The 18217-nt window shown below is 42.4% G+C and overlaps 1 protein-coding gene and 1 pseudogene across 3 annotated transcripts in view; one reads left to right on the top strand and one right to left on the bottom strand.

The window, feature by feature from the left end:
- The window catches only part of vps13d (vacuolar protein sorting 13 homolog D), a 104577-nt gene extending 103911 nt beyond the window's left edge, over positions 1 to 666 (bottom strand). For all 3 annotated transcript variants that reach the window (XM_047340312.1, XM_047340311.1, XM_047340313.1), the window contains exon 1: positions 106 to 666. The gene's annotated coding sequence lies outside the window, so the exon portion shown is untranslated. The remainder of the gene's footprint in view (positions 1 to 105) is intronic.
- A 2533-nt stretch (positions 667 to 3199) lies between these two features.
- LOC124851934 lies at positions 3200 to 4068 on the top strand (annotated as a pseudogene).
- Positions 4069 to 18217: the final 14149 nt, after the last annotated feature.

Below are 18217 nucleotides of genomic sequence, written 5' to 3'. Positions count from 1 at the left end.
TGAAGTTAGACGTTAACAAGATAGCGACACCTGACCACAACCCTCATGAACTCATTGTTAATACAAATACAAATACAATAACCAACATCAGCAATACTGACTCACCGAAAAGACAACAACTGAAGCTCTTCGTTACTTATCGACCCAGCTCTGTGTCCATGTCGCTGCCAGCCTAATGCCACTGCCAGAAGGTGGTCATGTCTGGTCAAAACCTCAGGACCGGGCTAACGCCACAGGGACAGTTAGCGTCAAATGCTCCACATGCCGCGCACAAACAGGGATTAACTCACAAACATTAGCTAAACGAAGACAACGTGAAAATGACAACGAACCTACTGGAAAGTTGCAACCACCACTAGGCAGCACAAAACCTTCGTCCCTGGGATGACCACGGACAGGGCAAGGTTGTGATCCCAGTTAGCTTGTCACTTAGCTAGCATATCTGGGGTGAGTAGCTACAAACAGGAAGCCGGCGGTATCATATCGAATGCGACACTATCCGGTTCCTTTTTACAGAAAATGACAAACAGTTAATCCTCATTGAACACAGGAATTTTCGCTGTATTTCAAGACATAGAAGTTGTGTCTCGCTGCGTCGTAATTAAACACATTTCCTAATAGCATTGAACTTCTACCACATACTTCCTTTCACGTGACAAAAACAAACCAGTCCTCTCGTGGTGTGTTTGTGTGAAAACGGAGAAATGGCCATTTTGCAAACTACAAAACGTAAACTATGGTTTAGGGTGATTTTTTTTTTTTTTTACTTAAAGGAGTGTACGTTTTGTCCCTGTGCATTCATCGTCAGCTGAAAGCTGATGTGAAAAGTACTTTAAAGTTAACTTCAGTATCTTACTCTATAGGACAGACAAAAAAGGAGCCTATGAACGCAACACAGGTACTGAGGCAGGGTTTTTTTTATTGAAAAAAGAAACATTTACAAACCTATTGGCGTAGAGATTATAGCATTAAACACCGTCTAACATACGAGGTATATCAGATATCTTAAATTGAATAAGTGACGAGACATAAATAAGTAACAAAAGTCAATACAATTAATGAGAAGATAAAATAAATATATAAAACTGATTAAAAATAACAATGATATCGAAATAAAAAGATAAAATAATGATAATTAGTTATGCGTTATGCCTTATTCAGTTTTTTTTACTTTTTGCTTCATTTTAGATTGTGTGACTTTTTTGGGGGGCCTGTGGATTCCCTGTAACCTTTGCATCGCTGACTGCCTTCCCGTGTATTACCACTGCCTGCATTAGAACTCAAACTGTTAATTCGTACTTTGAGTTTTGCCACCGTTTGTCACCACATTACAGTATACTGTCATTTTTTTGTTGCTGGATGTTGTGTGCAGAGTGTTTTATATACAGTCAGTAATGCAGAGTGAAGTTTTTGTTCATCCTACTTGGTTTATCTGCAATAAAGATTTTATTATTTTCTCATATTGGCTACTTCAGAGGTCTGGTAAGCAATCGACACAATCTCCAGGCCCAAGTTCACAACTTTAAAATAGAAGCTCTGTAATTTCTGCTTGGTATGAAGCAGGGGTCTTCAACGTTGTTCAGGCCAAGGACCACCAAACTGATGGAGAGATGGAGCAGGGACCCCCTACTATAAATATTGTATAAAATTGTGTTTTATATTAAACTGGGTCTAGTGCCATGTATAAACATAGCTACCCTGTTATTGTGCATTCAATACTAAGCTATTCAAATAATACACAGGTTCATATATTCATGTTTTTATTTTAAACATGTTCTTTTATTTATTTTTTACAAAGGTATCTTCTTTTCAATAATATTGCAGCGTGCATCCTTGTGTCTGGGATCTTAGTCAGCTGGGGACTGAATAGGCTCTCGGCCAATCACGGGGAACCTGACAGAGCCAGCGCGTAACATGCGGCCTCATGATTGGCACAGCAGCGATAGGGGCGGGTCCTCCTCTTTGTGTACAGGAGGCTTGGAGGGACAGGTCTAGGCTAGTCTCCTGCTGTGAGTGAACCGGTGCCCAGCTTGAGAGAGCTCCTGTGTGTCGCTGAATGTGTGCATTGCTGACTGAAAGATAACGTATTCTGCCTCCATTTGCTACAAATGGTGGGATTCATGTTAATGTGTATTTAAAGACATTTAAATACACATTACATACGCTATTACTTTGAAGACAGATGGCTAAAGAAGAAGTGATTGAAAGTGTTGTAATGGCGGTGGTCACTAACATCTGCTCACATCAACTGGTGGTAGGCATTAATGTCATGACTGGGTAAACTCAAACTACAAACTAACAGTCTCAGTTTTAATGCAGGCAGAGGTCATACACGGGAAGGCAGTCAGCGATGCAGGGAATCCACAGGGTAAAAAAAAAATCACACAATCCAAAATCAAACATGTTGAAAAAAACTGAATAAGGCATAAAGCATAACTAATTATCATTATTTCTATTTTACCTTTTTATTTCTATATTGTTATTATTATTATTAATCTGTTTTTTTATTTATTTAATCTTCTCTTCAATTTTATTTACTTTTGTTACTCATTTATGTCTTGTCATTTATTTAATTGGTGGATGTTAGGGACATGTCTTCAGTTCGGTACCTCAGTGTCATTAGGTGTTTCAGCCTTTTAATATCAAGACACTCTCACAAGACACCCTAATGTTTCTTTTATGGTATAGCGCAGGGCTTTTCCATGGATCCCCAGATCTTTGAGCAACCTGATGGTGGATGCTGCAAGGAAACCCCTGCAGCCTACCTCCATAGGGCAAACTATTACTTTCCAGCCACGTTGCTCTGCATCAAATGTCATGTCTGTATATTGCAGCCTTTTTCTCTCATTCGCTTCATCAACATTATCCTCCCAGGGTACTCTCAAGTCTACGAAGTAGACGATGTGCAAGGTATTGGACCAGAGTATCAGGTCTGGTCTTAGGGTGGTAGGTGGTTTGAAACTCAAACAGGACGTTGCATCATTTCCTGCCGCTGGTGGTGGTCACCCTCTCTGAATTAGCTCCTCTGCTAACACCGATATTTCTCTGTATTACTATGGCTAATCGCCAATCTATAGTTAAAATTCCACAAATATCACTCCCTACTCTCTGGTGCTCTAGCTACTCTGTGTTTTTCCATCTGAGTTTCACCAGACCTTTCTGTTTGAGCTCACCCTTGTAACAGGCTAATCTATTAGCGATGGCTTCACCCCCTCCCTCTTGCCCCACTGCTTTCCCCTGCTCAGAGTGTCACATGTACAGTTACTCTTCTGCCTCCTTTAACAGTAGTAGTATATGTGATAAATGTAATGTATTGGCAGCGATGGAGGCGAGGCTCAGCGACTTAGAAGCTCGGCTCCGCAGCTTAGAACCTTTGTTAGCTGTAGTTAGCCATCCCCCTAACAGCTGCGGAGCTACCTAGCTTCTCCTGAGCAGCCAGGAGCCCAGGGCGGCTGGGTGACTGTTCAGAGGGGGCATAGTGCTACATCAAAGCCCACGACTAAAGACACACCAGTTCACTTTTTGAACAGATTTTCTCCACTCAACGACACACCGGTTGAGAAGAAAACTCTGGTCATTGGCGACTCGGTCTTGAGAAACGTGAGGTTAGCGACACCAGTGACCATAGTCAATTGCATGCCAGGGGCCAGAGCGGGCAACATCGAGTCCAAACTGAAGCTGCTGGCTAAAGGTAAATATAGTAAGATGGTTATTCACATCGGCTGCAACGACTCTCGGCTTTGTATGTCGGAGGTCACTCAAGTTAATGTGGAGTCAGCGTGCATGATATGATGAATACCATGGTGTGGAGAGAATGAATGAGTTTCTGTGTGTGCTTTTGCAAAAACAATGTCAGACTCCGTAGTATTCTCTGGACCTCTACCTAAGCAAGTGATGACATGTTTAGCCACATGTTGTCATTTAACCGCTGGTGTTGTAAAAAATTCTGTTATTAATTAATTATTTGTCTCGTATTGTACGCAGCGTTCCAGCCATCTCACCAAGTCTTGTCTCGTCTCATGTTTTCTCGACCACGTTTGCCTGGATTGTTTGACCTCGTTTTTGCCTCACGTTTCGGATACCTTTGCCGGTTGATTTTGACTCCCTGTGTACCGAACCCTTCCTGGTAATAAAGACCACTTCTTTTTGAAAACTGAACTCTGTCTGCGAGTTGTGCTATTGGGTCCCAGTTCTAGTACGAAACCTTAGTTTCCAAAGTTCAAAAGCCTCCAACGACTGAGATTTTTAATAGGTGTCCGAGTTGGATAACAGCTCGGGTTTATTGCTTGTGAAAGAATAAACTACTGCATTGAACCCTGACCATCTCCAGTGAATTCTTTCGACCAACAATTTAAGACTCCAGTAGCAATAGAATATAAGTGTTGGATAAGAGCTCAAGACTTAGGCCCAATCCCATTTCACCCCTTGGCCCTACCCCTTTTTTGGAGGGTTATCTAACCCCTTGAAACGGAGTCACAAGGGGTAGTGGTTGAAATCTTCCCCTAAGAATTGGGTCAGCTTTTCAAGAAGTAGTCGTTGCGAAAACACGACACGTCATCAGTAATCGTCGATGCAACGTTTTGCCGGACATTTCCAACATGCTGTTTTCAGCTCTGGTGATCTCTGTTGCATGGGCTGTAGGCATTCTTTTGCGATTGTCTACAGCACATCGAAGAAATGTTCGAAAAAGAAGACTTCTTCGACGCATGGGACTGCTAGTGGATCAGTTTATGGTGAGTAGGATAGACTCCAAACACGTTTTGTTGTATTTACCCCAGCTACACAACATGCTAAATTAGCAGTAAAGCGTTAGTGATTCTGTTAATGTTGGATGAATCTATTAGTGAGATCTGTTTACTTTATTGTATTGTGTGTCGATTGTGTGATGATCTGTGTGCAGGCCTGATAGGATGGAATACTGTAAACACGCACGGTCTTGTGGTACTATTAACGTGTTTGTGCTATATGCGTTTGGATCGGGGGATGGGGGAATTCCCTGCAGTTTTACCCAGAAAAATCCTTCCAATTCAGAGTAATAATGTGAACATAGTTCCTTTCCAGACTGGTCATCCTACTTCGTACTGCAAACTGAACCACAACATGCCCATCCTGCGTTTGTGGTTTAATGTAGAGGCTGAGCTGAAGCAGGACTTTCGCCTTAGCAGAAGAGCCATTCACGGTCTCTAGGGGCTCCTACAAAGGGAACAGGACCATGGCTGGGGTAGTCAGCTGGATGTCCTGATATATGTTTTCTGGCTGGCTCATGGACTGTCCTATCTGGTTGTATCCAGTGTCTTCAATGTGCCAAAGTACCGTACACCGTGTTGTCCACAAAGTGGCCAAAATATATGGATCAACCTGAAGCAAGCCGTGTGCTTCCCAGAGACAGGAGAGCTGGATGCAGTTGGGCAAGGATTTGTCCGGCTATCAGGGAGCCCTGCATTCAATAAGGTTGTGGGTGCAATGGATGGCAGCCATATCAGAATCAAACCCCCTGAACAACACCGAATAGACTTGTATTTAAAATACAAAGGATTTTATTCCATAAACATGCAGGCAATATGTGACTCCAGTGGAAGATTCCTTGACATCTTTGTTCGTTACCTGGGGTCAGCCCACGACACTCGCATCATGAAGAACAGCAGCGTTTACAGGGCAAGAAGGTACCCTCCCACAGGTTACATCCTTCTGGGTGATCGTGGTTATCCCTGTTTGGACACACCAATTTGTCTCATCACAACGTACAAAGAACCAGTTAATGGACAAATACAGGGGCGCTTCGATTATCATCATTCAAGGCGGCGCAGCATAATTGAAAGGGCTTTTGGAGTGATAAAAACAAGATGGAGGTCTACGCTTTTCAGAGCCTTGGAGGTTAAACCCTCATTTGCACCACTTGTCATTGCGTCCTTTGCCTTTCTACACAATGTGTGTATGGACAATGCAGATATGCCAGATGACATTCTTGACCCCCAACCTCCCTGTGATCCCAGAGCATATGATGAGAGGTCTGGGAATGCTACAAGGGACAGACTGGCTGCCCTGGTCTCAGGCCTGCAAGCCCCAAAAGGATTTCAGTGATCCAGAAATGGAAAAGTGTATATAGTCTGTTATTGTTTTTTTCTGACTAGAGATGTTTTTTTATAGCTTCTCGGGGATGTAAAATGAATATTTTTCTAATATATTTGTTCTAATAAATCTTTTCATTCTAATATCTTTTTCAGGAATTTTGCTGTATGATCTTCATGCTCAAGCACTCTTTTCATAAATAAAAAACACTTTATTATAAATCCTTGCACTGGCATCACACAGTTGCATTTCCCTTTGCAATTTCACATTATGGATATAAAAGTAAAAAAATATTTTATTTCCATACCGAGCAACATAAAAATAAAACCTATAATCCTTATGGTAATGAGTAGTGCAAACAACGAACTTACCACTCACAACTATGCCGATGGAGGGGTGGCTGAAGTGTTTGAGTCCACAAAACATTTTGAGTTTCAGAGGTAGCAGCCAAATCCAATACAGCTGATTACCTCTGAATCTTCAAATGTTTTGTGGACTGAAACAGTTCACCCACCCCTCCACCGGCATAGTGGTGAGTAGATAATGATGTGAACTATCCCAGAAACATTTTGCAGACAACTTCACAACTTTTTCAAATAACCCCAGGAAACGCTCCGTCTTGCCTTCACTTTCTTCGTGCCGCTTCTGCTCCTTGGTGCTTTCATGCACAATGAAATCCACAATAGTTTTGGTCTTCCTCTTCTTCTTTTTGGAGAATCTGTTCGGGGACTTGGGGTAACCATGGTGGGGGAGGCTAACAAGTGTTATGGGTTCTTCATCAGGCCCAAAAGATGCAACCACAACAGGTGGGTCCATTGAGGGCCGGGCACCCAACACCTTGTGCATGTCCTCAAAGAATTGCCATGAGGCAGCCGTTTTCTCACCAGCATCAGTTCCTGACCCTGTTTTTGGAGTTTTCAGCTCCTGCTATAAACACAAAGAAACACAGAGTTATAACACAACAATGTAAAGAATTAGAAATTAAGCTTTATAGCCTGTTTTACAGTATGCCTTGAGTTGTAATTACAAAGGGTTTTAAGATTACATTACACGGTTATGTATCTCCTTAGGTTAGTTCCACATTACTCTCAGTTTACCTTATTTTTTTTTTTTAGGTTTTCCCATTTTTTGGAAACCTTTTGGAGAGTTATTTGGCCCTCCAGGTTTAGCTCTTTAATCAAGGACCTGTATCATAACAAATGTAAAGAGGAATGTTAACAGAATTTAAAAAACTGACTCTTGTATACAGTAAAGCAAGCATTAAACACATTACTCACTCCCAAAGAGCTTTTGCAGCACTTTTCGATTTAAAAAAACACTGCTCATTTTCTGCTCTGAATCTAATCAGCCTTCTGGTTTCCTGTGGAGTCCTACGAATGATGGAGCATAGGGATGTCATTGTAATAACTTTGTTGAGATCTTAAATAAACCACTGCTATTTCTTGCAGTGACTAAACTGACAAACCTATAATATCCAAATACCATCTTTGCTAATGCAGATGAATGAAATTACCAGGTAAATGCCCCGGACATGTTTCCTCCTTTCCATCCGTACTGTGTAAATAATGGTACAGCACAATGACATTTGCCATTCATCCAATGGTAACTGAAAAGCTAAGTTGCTCTGCATTATTTCATGTATAAATCAAAAGCACACAGCTTCAGACTGCTAGCAGTGGTCTGTATAAAACCCTGTCAGGCTGCTTTGTTATTAGAGGAGAAGGTAAGTTCAGTAACATCGCGGCTATACAGGGGTTCAATCAAGTGCACCGTGTATATGCGACATTGAAATAAAATGTGATTATCATGCAATAACGATCATGCTAGCGATTTTTTAAAGGTTGTTGTGAAAAAGGACCATAATACATTGAAACGATATTAAACTAAGATATTCTAATTATTATCGTAATTTTAAAATTCTTATTAATGGAGAAATTACTTACATTTGTGGGTGTCTCGCATCGCTTTTGCAGCCATCTTGCCAGTGATTCGCAAGGCATTCTGGGTATGCCTCCGTTGGAAGTGAGGGTCTGAAAAATCTCTGTTTGGAGTGGTATACAGCCCTACGCCTTGGCCCTACCCCTTCGTCCCAACAGGTATTGGGACAGCCTACCCCTACGGGTGAATGCGCAAAACGAAGGGGTATTTTTTATATTAAGTTTTATTATTGAACCACATTAATATTTCCAACAGACATGCAATTTTATTCCATCCATATTGGCTATATATAGAACAACACTTTAAAGAAACATGTTTATCTCATTATGATTGGAATAATAAGTTTGTCATTAACCCCACCAACCACACTCATATTCAGAATTGCGAAAAGCTTTCTTCAGTCGCATGGTTTTTGGCAGTGGCAAAGACTTTGAGAGAGTTGGCTTGCTTCTCATACCTGGACACTGCACGTTTGATTGATTCTCCCTTGTCTGCCTGATCTTTGAAACTTCTTTCGTGCCTTGTTTCAAAGTGGCGCTTAACACTGGACGTTCGGCACACAACATTTTCAAAACATAACGTGCATACAGCACGGTCCTTATGAAAAACAAAGCCATAGTCTTCTGCCCATGAGGGCTGAAATGCCCGTGTCTTCGGTTTTTTAGCTAGCGGGCCTGCCATCACCAATACACCTGAACGGCTGCACTTCACAGAGATTCATGTGGGAAAATGCGAGCAGCGCCGGCTGGGAGGCTTCTTCTTATTTAATGGCGATTGGCATCCAGCCTATGGCGCATTACTGGCACCTAGTGGCTGGGAGTTGTTAACATCAGTCAAGCTAAATAATACAGGCTGCGTGACGGCAAAACCTTTGAACATTTCTTTAATAAGAAATCGCCTGTGTGCCAATGATTATGGCGCCTTAGGTTGCTGACCCCTGCTGTAGTGTTTCAGCTGAGTGCTGGGACATTCCAGTGACGAAGGGGTCTGCCAGGTAGAGAGAGCTAGTAAGAGTTACCACAGCATCTGTGGTTACCACTTTTCATCGCTTTAGTGTTTCAGCTGAGTGCTGGGCCAGTGAGGGTCAAACGGGCAGAGGGCTGATAAAAGTTAACTGCTTGCGTTGCTAAGGGGCCTTTGTGGATGGTGACAAACAGGTATAATAGCACGTCACTGAGGACGACGGCACTGGCCAGAAAAAGTGTATATAAGTGCATGTAAATACTGCTAAATAATAAACAAGTTTATAACTGTGTAAATATGTGAAGGTGATTAGTGTGTTAAAGAACAATGTACTAAAGTTGTAAATTATAAAACATATGTAACTGTAAATAAATAAATGATAGTTAATGGATGTGGGGGATAGTGATTGGGCGAGACAATATCACCAGTAGTACAGATATAGAAACACAGGGGACTTTTATTAATTTAACACTAAAAAACAAAAAGGATTGTAGCATATCCCCGAAAGATGGTCAAGACTTATACAATGTTTTTTCGGTTTATTGAAGCTCTCCAAAAATAACACCTTCAATCGAGGCATTGCGTTCAGGAAGATTGTCAAGACTTTAAGTCCCCCACCACCACTCACCCTCTCCTTGAAAATCTCTTGCTCCCACCTGACTCCAAGCACCCAATATCTAAATTTGTAGAATGTCTGGCTGGTCAGGTTTCTTCTGACCTTATTAGGGAGGCTTGGGCTAGGGACTTGAACTTGGATATATCAGCGGATTAATTATTGTTCTATAAATTCACGCTACAGATTAATCCAGTACAAAGTGGTGCATAGACTGCACTACTCAAAAACAAAGCTAAACTGCATTTTCCCATCAGTCTCTTCTCAATGTGATAAATGTGGCTCTGCTGAGGGTTCACTGGCGCACCTTTTTTGGTTTTGTCCTACTCTGCATAATTTTTGGACTACAAAGAGTCGGTCTTGGTTTGGTTCAAAAAGTATTTATTTAGAAGCAATGAAAAGGTACAGCATAGCTATGTGCACATAGCTATGGGCACTCAATACACAGCCTCGGCTTTCTAGTAGCACGGGGTAGTCAAGAGTCGCCCTGAACGGACGACGGGTACAGTACTTATAATAGTAGGTATAACTTCATTGGTCAATAACGAGGGGGAGTCACCATGGTTCAGACCTGGGCTCTCCCTTGCTGGTGCGCAGGCGTGGTCCCATCCTCTTGGCCCTGGAGTCTGCGAATGATGAGGAGCCGCTCCCAGGTTCGCCACATTCTGACAGTAGCTGGGAAAATCTTCACATTCTGACAGTGTTTGGTTTCATGTTTTACAGACAGGCCTTCAGCTGAAGCCTTGTGGGTCTTCAGTATTTTTGCAGATATGGTGTTGTTGTTCATTGGAGTGAGAAACCTTGTTCCTGCGTTATCGGCTATATGTTCCGTGTGCGTAAGCATGCACATTTTCTAGACAAAACAACGCCTTTCCTATCTGTCCTTCAGAACCTAGTTGCAGCTGCTTGAATTCTTTCTAAGGGTAGGTCACAGTTTCTTATGAAAACAGTGCATTCATGTATGTGTGATGTTTGAATAAAGCTAATGGAGTTTAGGCTGTAATATAATAAGTTAGGTATGAGAACAAGTTAAAGTACAGTGTATTGTATGCCACAGATGTACAGTCTCCACAACAGCCCTATGAGACAAATTGTGATTTGTGAATATGGGCTATACAAATAAAATTTGATTGATTGATTGAACAGGCATTATCAGACAGGTGCGAGACTGCGATGTGACGCACACACACACACACTAACCAACTTCAAGATTAAAACCAGCCAGCAACGGCTACTAAAAGTCACTATGTGAAGGCCACACATTCTCCCACATATTCAGCCCAAACTGCCCCTGCCCCCACCCCTGTCTAACATACTGCATTTGTTTAGAGTTCAGTTTCATTGCCATCTTCACAGACACACACACATTAATTCTTTCTGTTAAGGTACAAACATGGTGCGCGTAAAATCGATCCTTTTCGGGGCTATAGTGTTTAATTATATTATTAAAATCCTAACAAATGGAGGCAGTTAAGAGAGAAGATGTTGAGATCAACATTAAGTTATCAAGGTCAGAGGGCAGAGGCATAGTGTGGAAGGTTCTGTATACGATACAGAATCCGCCATACTGGATCCACCATTACGATCACGATCTCTGATACGCGATCCACAGATCATAATCCACGATAAGCCCTGGATCTGCGGACGATAAGGCAAAGGGACTCCGGGGAAGAAGTCAAGTCAGTAACATGTATTGATGAGATATTCATTTCTTTGATGTGATAAGGAGGGAGAAGAGGAAGGAGAAGCTGGGAAGAGAAGCTCCATGTGTCATGTGTCCCCCGACATTCTAGACCTATAGCAGCATAACTAAGAGCAGGTCTAAGACAAGCCTGGACCGGCTCTAACTATAAGCTTTATCGTAAAGGAAGGTTTTAATCCTACTCTTAAACGTACAGATGGTGTCTGCCTCCCGAACTGAAAGTGGGAGATGATTCCACAGGAGAGGAGCTTGATAGCTGAAAGCTCTGGCTCCTACTCTACTTTGTTGGGGATCGGGCCCAGACAAAGGATAATGATGAGGCCTATATGGGGTTTGAGAAGCCTGCCTAGAGTTTTGTATTTGCCATGAGGCAAAACCCCCAGAATGCCTTTGGGGCCCCCATGTTTTTTGACTGCCGCCCGAGTTCAAACTCGGGCCTTCCATTGGCTGAGAGCCAACAGACCCCACGGCTCCCCCTGGAGGGAGGCCGGACACCTCTCAGGTAATAAATAGGGCAACGTCCCTACAATTCATTGCTTATTCCCCGGCGCTGAAGATTTTACCACAACCTCTCCCGGTTACTCCAGACGATCCAGCCGCTCAAAGGGAGCAACCATCCAAATGTTTGTATTTTGATTTGTACCTTAAGTTTACGCTCCCCTTTTTGTGAACTTCCTGTTACCTGAGTTTTATTAAGAGACCGCGGCAACAGTCTTTCACTCGCAGGCCGAGTTCCCCAGACTTTTTCCAGATCCGAAACCACAGCTGCTCCTCAGCTGTTCATCCCTGCAGAAGGGCAAGAAACATTCGCCAAGGAGAACGAGACCAATTCTCTCCACTTTCCGGCCCGCAGCTCGTTTCCCGCTGCCACTGCGTGAATCAGCTGATTGCTGAGGCCAAGCACACAATTCACTTGTCGTCCCGGAACGCGCCGCTCGCGCATCAACGAACCGTGGACCAGCAACAAGTAAGAGGCTTATGTCTGGGCAGAGACTAGTTAGCGTGTTATTATTTGAGTGTACATATACTGTTTCCCGTGCCAGCGTGTCGTGACAAATCTGCGTTTCCGGCCACATCACGGCACTGTTACCGTTAGACCAATTTTGCAGAGATTTTAACCCATTAAAAGATCGGTACACAGCTGGACGGATCTTAGTTCGTCCGCTTGGGTACCGAGTGGTAAAGTCCCCGCAAAGTTGTCTCTGGCGGTGTTTGAGATCTCCTCTGATCATTCCTTGCATGCTTCCTTTTCTCTCTCTCTCTCTTTTCTCCTAAACCCGCCTGCACACACGTTCCGACCTGCATCCACATAATTCACGTGTTATACACGTTCTGGGACTTAAATAGTGCAGTCGCATCTCGACGCCATTTGGCGCTTTGAACCACGAGATAGATCAAAGCATCCCTTTGTTCTCCATTTCCTGTTGGTCAAACCACGAGTTTATACCGCCATCTTGAATTCGATCCTACGTCAAATCACGTGGTTAGACCGCCATCTTGAATTCAGTAACACGACACCACGCGGTTAGACCGCCATCTTGAATTCAGTAATACGACGTCATCCCCCGTGACTTCGTACGCCATCTTGACTCCCCCTCCTCTCTCTCACCCACACACACACACACACACACACAGACCTACACACAGGTATTGCATGTGTGTTATAAATCGTGATAGGTGTTTGTGGTTTTATCTTTGATATAGTGGTTCTTGTTAGGATAGTAGTCATTAATTAACATTGATATTATTATCTTAAATAAATTCTATTGTATTTAAAGTACCGGTATTTTTGTGATTATTTGTGCATATGTATGTGAATACAGCTGGTGTAAGAGCCACTATGCAGCCTGCATGTGTGTAGTTTAAATATTTATGTTGGTTTGATATTTTCTTTATTATCCAGGTTTGTAGTTTTAGTTTTATACAGTTAAAATATATTTTGTATAGTACGTCTGCCATATTCAATTATATTCTGTTTTTCTGCGCTTTTTTGCGGCTTTTTTTGTTTACGACAGTTGATGAGGCCGCGAGGCGGTTCATTGTTCATGCGCGTGATGGTTATGGAGGCGCATGAAGATCGTGGTGAGTGGAGTCTGTTGAGTGGACCGAAACAAGTTTTGACCGTGATATCGTGATACTAAGGAAACGTGATACTGTGGAAACGTGATAAAGGGACATCGTGACAGGTTTGGAAAGACGGCATGCCAATTTCGATAAAGGATCGTTAAAAGGTGTGTCTGTGATGTGCTGGAACGGAGAATAAAACCCTTTTTTCAAGTTTAACCTGCCTCCTGGAGTTGTGTGACATTGGGTTGCCCAGCCAACGCGGTCTATATGTTGGACACGAGTCAAACGCATAAACGCTCAGCAGACATAATACAAGTGGCCATTGTAATGTGGAACCAAATGGAACGGCCACTACAGCTGGATTATGATAGTCAGTGCTCGAACTTAAAACCTTCACTGTTCATTATATAATCATCAATAGTAAATATTGAGATTTCTAATTGAACTTTTTCAGATTATGAGACTGATCTTTACAGATTGATTGTTGGTCCCTGATACCAGGGTGGTGCCCCGTCTTTTATAAATTATAATTACAGATTTTATTATTCTTAATTGATCATTTTATTGTTTTTCATTAAGAATTTCATTATTCTTAATTGATAACTTTATCGTTTTTAATTAATAATTTTATTATTTTTAATAAATAATTTTATTATTTTAATAATCATATTTTATGATTATTAATAATTAGCCAACATCAAGTCTACCTACTATTGCAGAGACTTTAGGGACGACAAGTAAGCCTGAATTCTGGGAGCGCAGTGCTCTAGTGGGTTGATAAGGTACTATCAGCTCTTTGAGGTATAATGGTGCCATATTATTAAGTGCCTTGAAGGTGAGGAGGAGAATTTTTAATTCTATCCTAGATTTAACCGGAAGCCAGTGTAGTGAAGCTAATACTGGAGAAATGTGGTCTCTTTTCTTGGTTCTTGTCAGGACACGTGCTGCAGAGTCTTTAACGACTTACTGCAGGAGCCTGATAATAAGGAATTACAATAATCAAGTCTGGATGTAACAAAGGCGTGGACTAGTTTTTCTGCATCTTTTTGAGAAAGGACATGTCTGATTTTTGAGATATTACGCAAGTGGAAGAAGGCCGTCCTAGAAATTTGTTTTAAGTGAAAATTAAAGGACAAATCAGGATTGAAGATCACTCCCAAGTTCCTGACTGTTTCATTGGAAGCAAGGGCAATGTCGTCTAGCGCAGCTATATCATTAGATAATGTATCTCTAAGGTGTTTAGGGCCAAGTATTAGAACCTCTGTTTTATCTGAGTTTAATAAGAGAAAATTGCGGGTCATCCAGGTTTTTATGTCCTTGAGACATGCTTGGAGTTTAGTTAATTGATTACATTGTTCAGGTTTTATTGACAAGTATAACTGGGTGTCATCCCAGTTTCTTTACCTTTTTACATCCCCTTGTCGATTTACAGAGCTATCGACAAGATGGTCAATCTCAGTGGAGCTAGGGTTTTTAAAGAATTCTTTGGTTATATCGACGGATAATACGGGTTTAAATGTAATTGGAATTATTTCCTTATATTTAGCTACAGCACTATCAGGTAGACATCTAGAAAAGGAGTTTTTTATTAGTGGTATATATTATGATAATGAAAAATCTAAGGTTATTAAATTATGGTCTGATAGAACCATCAGCCCGTGTCAATGGATGGCATTAATGCTTAAGGGGCTCCAGTAGCTGCTGCTGACTCACTTTAAATCTTCAATGTCTGATACATGTGATGTCCTTGTCACATCTGGACTACACTGGTCACTTCTAGAGATGATTTATTCAGTATAAGCTGTAAATAACTCACCAGTGCTTGTATGTTAGGGGTTTGAAGCAAGATGCTCCTCACATACCATCTGTTTAGAATGGAAACAGGAAACCTTTAGTTTTTTAAACATTAACCATTTTAAAGCTTCGACGTCCATTTTAAAATTTTAAAATCCCTTTACAGTTGGTTAAGAAATGTTTGATTTATTGTTATGGTACTGCTAAAACCTTTATCTTGATGTTCTCCTTTACACTTGACATCCATTGCACTTCTGTCCGTCCTGGGAGAGGGATCCCTCACATGTGGCTCTCTCTGAGGTTTCTACGTTCTTTTTTCCCAGTTAAAAGGGTTTTTAGGTAGTTTTTCCTTACTCTTGTTGAGGGTTAAGGGCAGAGGATGTCACACCATGTTAAAGCCCTATGAGACAAATTGTGATTTGTGAATATGGGCTATACAAATAAAATTTGATTGATTGATTGATTGATAGAATCAGATTACGTGGAAGTACTATTAGATGTTCAATTTTGACACTGTATGATAATACAAGGTCAAGTGTGTGGTTACAACAATGAGTAGGTTGGTGTACACACCGACTGAAACCAATCGAGTCTAGTACTGAAATAAATGCTACGCTAAGGCTATCATTATTATTGTCAACATGAATATTAAAGTCACCAAGAATAATAATTGTATCTGTTTTTAGGACTAGGTTTGATAAAAACTCAGGGAATTCCTTCAAAATTTCAGAATAAGCCCCAGGAGCACGGTAAACTACAGCAAATATGATTGGCTGTTGGTATTTCTTGGATGGTGTGGAAGACTAAGAACAAGACTTTCAAATGAGTTGTAGCTTAATTTAGGTTTAGGATTAATTGATAGACTGGAGTTAAAAATAGCAGCAACTCCACCTCCTATCAGGCAGCAATGAAGCCAAAATTGAATTGGTATCTAAACTATGGATATCATTAATAGCTTGCAAATCCTGAACTTAGATCTCCACTCATCAGTACGATTTGGTTTTGAAATCGGCAAGATGGGAGTATTTAAAGGCCTGGTGGTTTCTACTAACACACCTTAGACGAGCAGAGATTGAATCATGTCTTCAATGCCTGTTATTGCTCTGGGAGGCAAGGGATACTATCTAATTGCAGGTAGCTTAGCATTAGCTTTTACTTTCACTTTGCGAGGCAGCACGGACTTCACAAGTACCACATGATTGTTGTTTTGCCCATAAGATGATAGGAACATTAGAAACATCTGAGGACCCTAACCCTTTTACTGGAAGGGGTAGCTGTTGTAGCATAAAAAATGCTTTGTGGCAAGAAAATTCAACATTAAGATATACTATGCCGAGATCTTAGCTAATAGACTTGTTAGCGGTTGGGGGTGAATGGAGGAGCTGCATACAGCTTCTCTCTTTGGCTGATCTCTTCAATGTGTTTTGGTTCACAGAAGCATGTCACAATACTTTGTTGAACAGTGGAACAAACAGGGAAAATACAGAGTTTCCTCTACGGTCCACAGCTGCTCAATGATCAGAAGGTTGGTTTGAACCGAGCTGGAGTTTCTGTGACCTCCTCCACACAGGCTCTCACTAATAAACACTCATCACTAGTTATCAGGACCAGGGGCCTCATTTATAACCATTGCATATGCACAAAATGAGACCTAATACTTGCGTAAGCCACTTCCAAATGCTAACTTTGGGATTTATAAAAACAACCTTCACGGGAGTATGTGCGAACTGCCACACTAACTCTGACCCATGCGTACAAACATTTTGGAGCAGCTTTATTTATTATTATTATAAATACTGTGTTGACACTCATGCATATGTCAGGATTTGTGAAGCAGTTGGACCCAGAAGCAGAGTTTAACAAAAGTCTTTAACAGAAAAATAACAAAGGCAGGAATCTCAAAAATCTAAACTCCAAAAACAAAAGCACACGGGAGAAAACACAGGAGGCTTACACAGGAGAAGAGGACGGGAGCTCAGGAGACACGGGATACAGAAACACAGGAGATCAGGACAGGACATAATGACGATGATCCGACAAGGACAAAGGGGAGCACAGACTTATATCCACACACAGGGAAGGCAGGGGCAATTGGACACAGGTGAAACACACTGGTGCAGACAATCACAGACTGGTGCAGACAATCACAGACAGGAAGTAAAACTAGACACTAGACACAAGAACCCAGACAACAAAATAACAGGAAGTGGAGAGAAAACACTATGAACAGAGACGACAAAATAAAACAGGAAACAGAACACGGACATCGAAACAACTCAGACAAACAAACATAAGGAAGTCAAGAAACACAAGGTAATGACAAAACAAAACACTCTTAATAAAGAAGACAAAATAAACACTCAGAATACCAAAACCTTTACAGAACCCCCCCCCTCAAGGGCCGGATTCTAGACGGCCAAAAGCGAAAACAGAGACGGGAGGGAGGAGGGGGATCCGGAGGAGGGAATCCGAGACGGAGCACAGGGCTCGGGCGGGCGGCGCGGAGGCCAGTCAGGGGCAGAGTACAGAGGCTCGGGAGGACGGCACTGGAGTGGCGTCTGCCGGGACCCCCGACGCCGGAACAGGAGTGGCGTCTGCCGAGACCCCAGACGCCGGAACAGGAGTGGTTGCTGCCGGAACCCCCATAATGACGACGATCCGACAAGGACAAAGGGGAGCACAGAGACTTATATCCACACACAGGGACAGCAGGGGCAATTGGACACAGGTGAAACACATGAGGGCTGGTGCAGACAATCACAGACAGGAAGTAAAACTAGACACTAGACACAAGAACCCGGAACAGGAGTGGTTGCTGCCGGAACCCCCGACGCTGGAACAGGAGTGGTTGCTGCCGGAACCCCCGACGCCGGAACAGGAGTGGTTGCTGCCGGAACCCCCGACGCCGGAACAGGAGTGGTTGCTGCCGGAACCCCCGACGCCGGAACAGGAGTGGTTGCTGCCGGAACCCCGGCCGAACAGGAGTGGTTGCTGCGGAACCGCGCGGAACAGGAGTGGTTGCTGCGGAACCCCGGCCGGAACAGGAGTGCGTCTGCCGGACCCTCGGCGCG

The sequence above is a fragment of the Hippoglossus stenolepis genome, chromosome 6 (assembly GCF_022539355.2).
Source record: "Hippoglossus stenolepis isolate QCI-W04-F060 chromosome 6, HSTE1.2, whole genome shotgun sequence".
NCBI classification, from domain to species: Eukaryota; Metazoa; Chordata; class Actinopteri; order Pleuronectiformes; family Pleuronectidae; genus Hippoglossus; species Hippoglossus stenolepis.
This window is presented reverse-complemented; position numbering and strand designations above follow the sequence as displayed.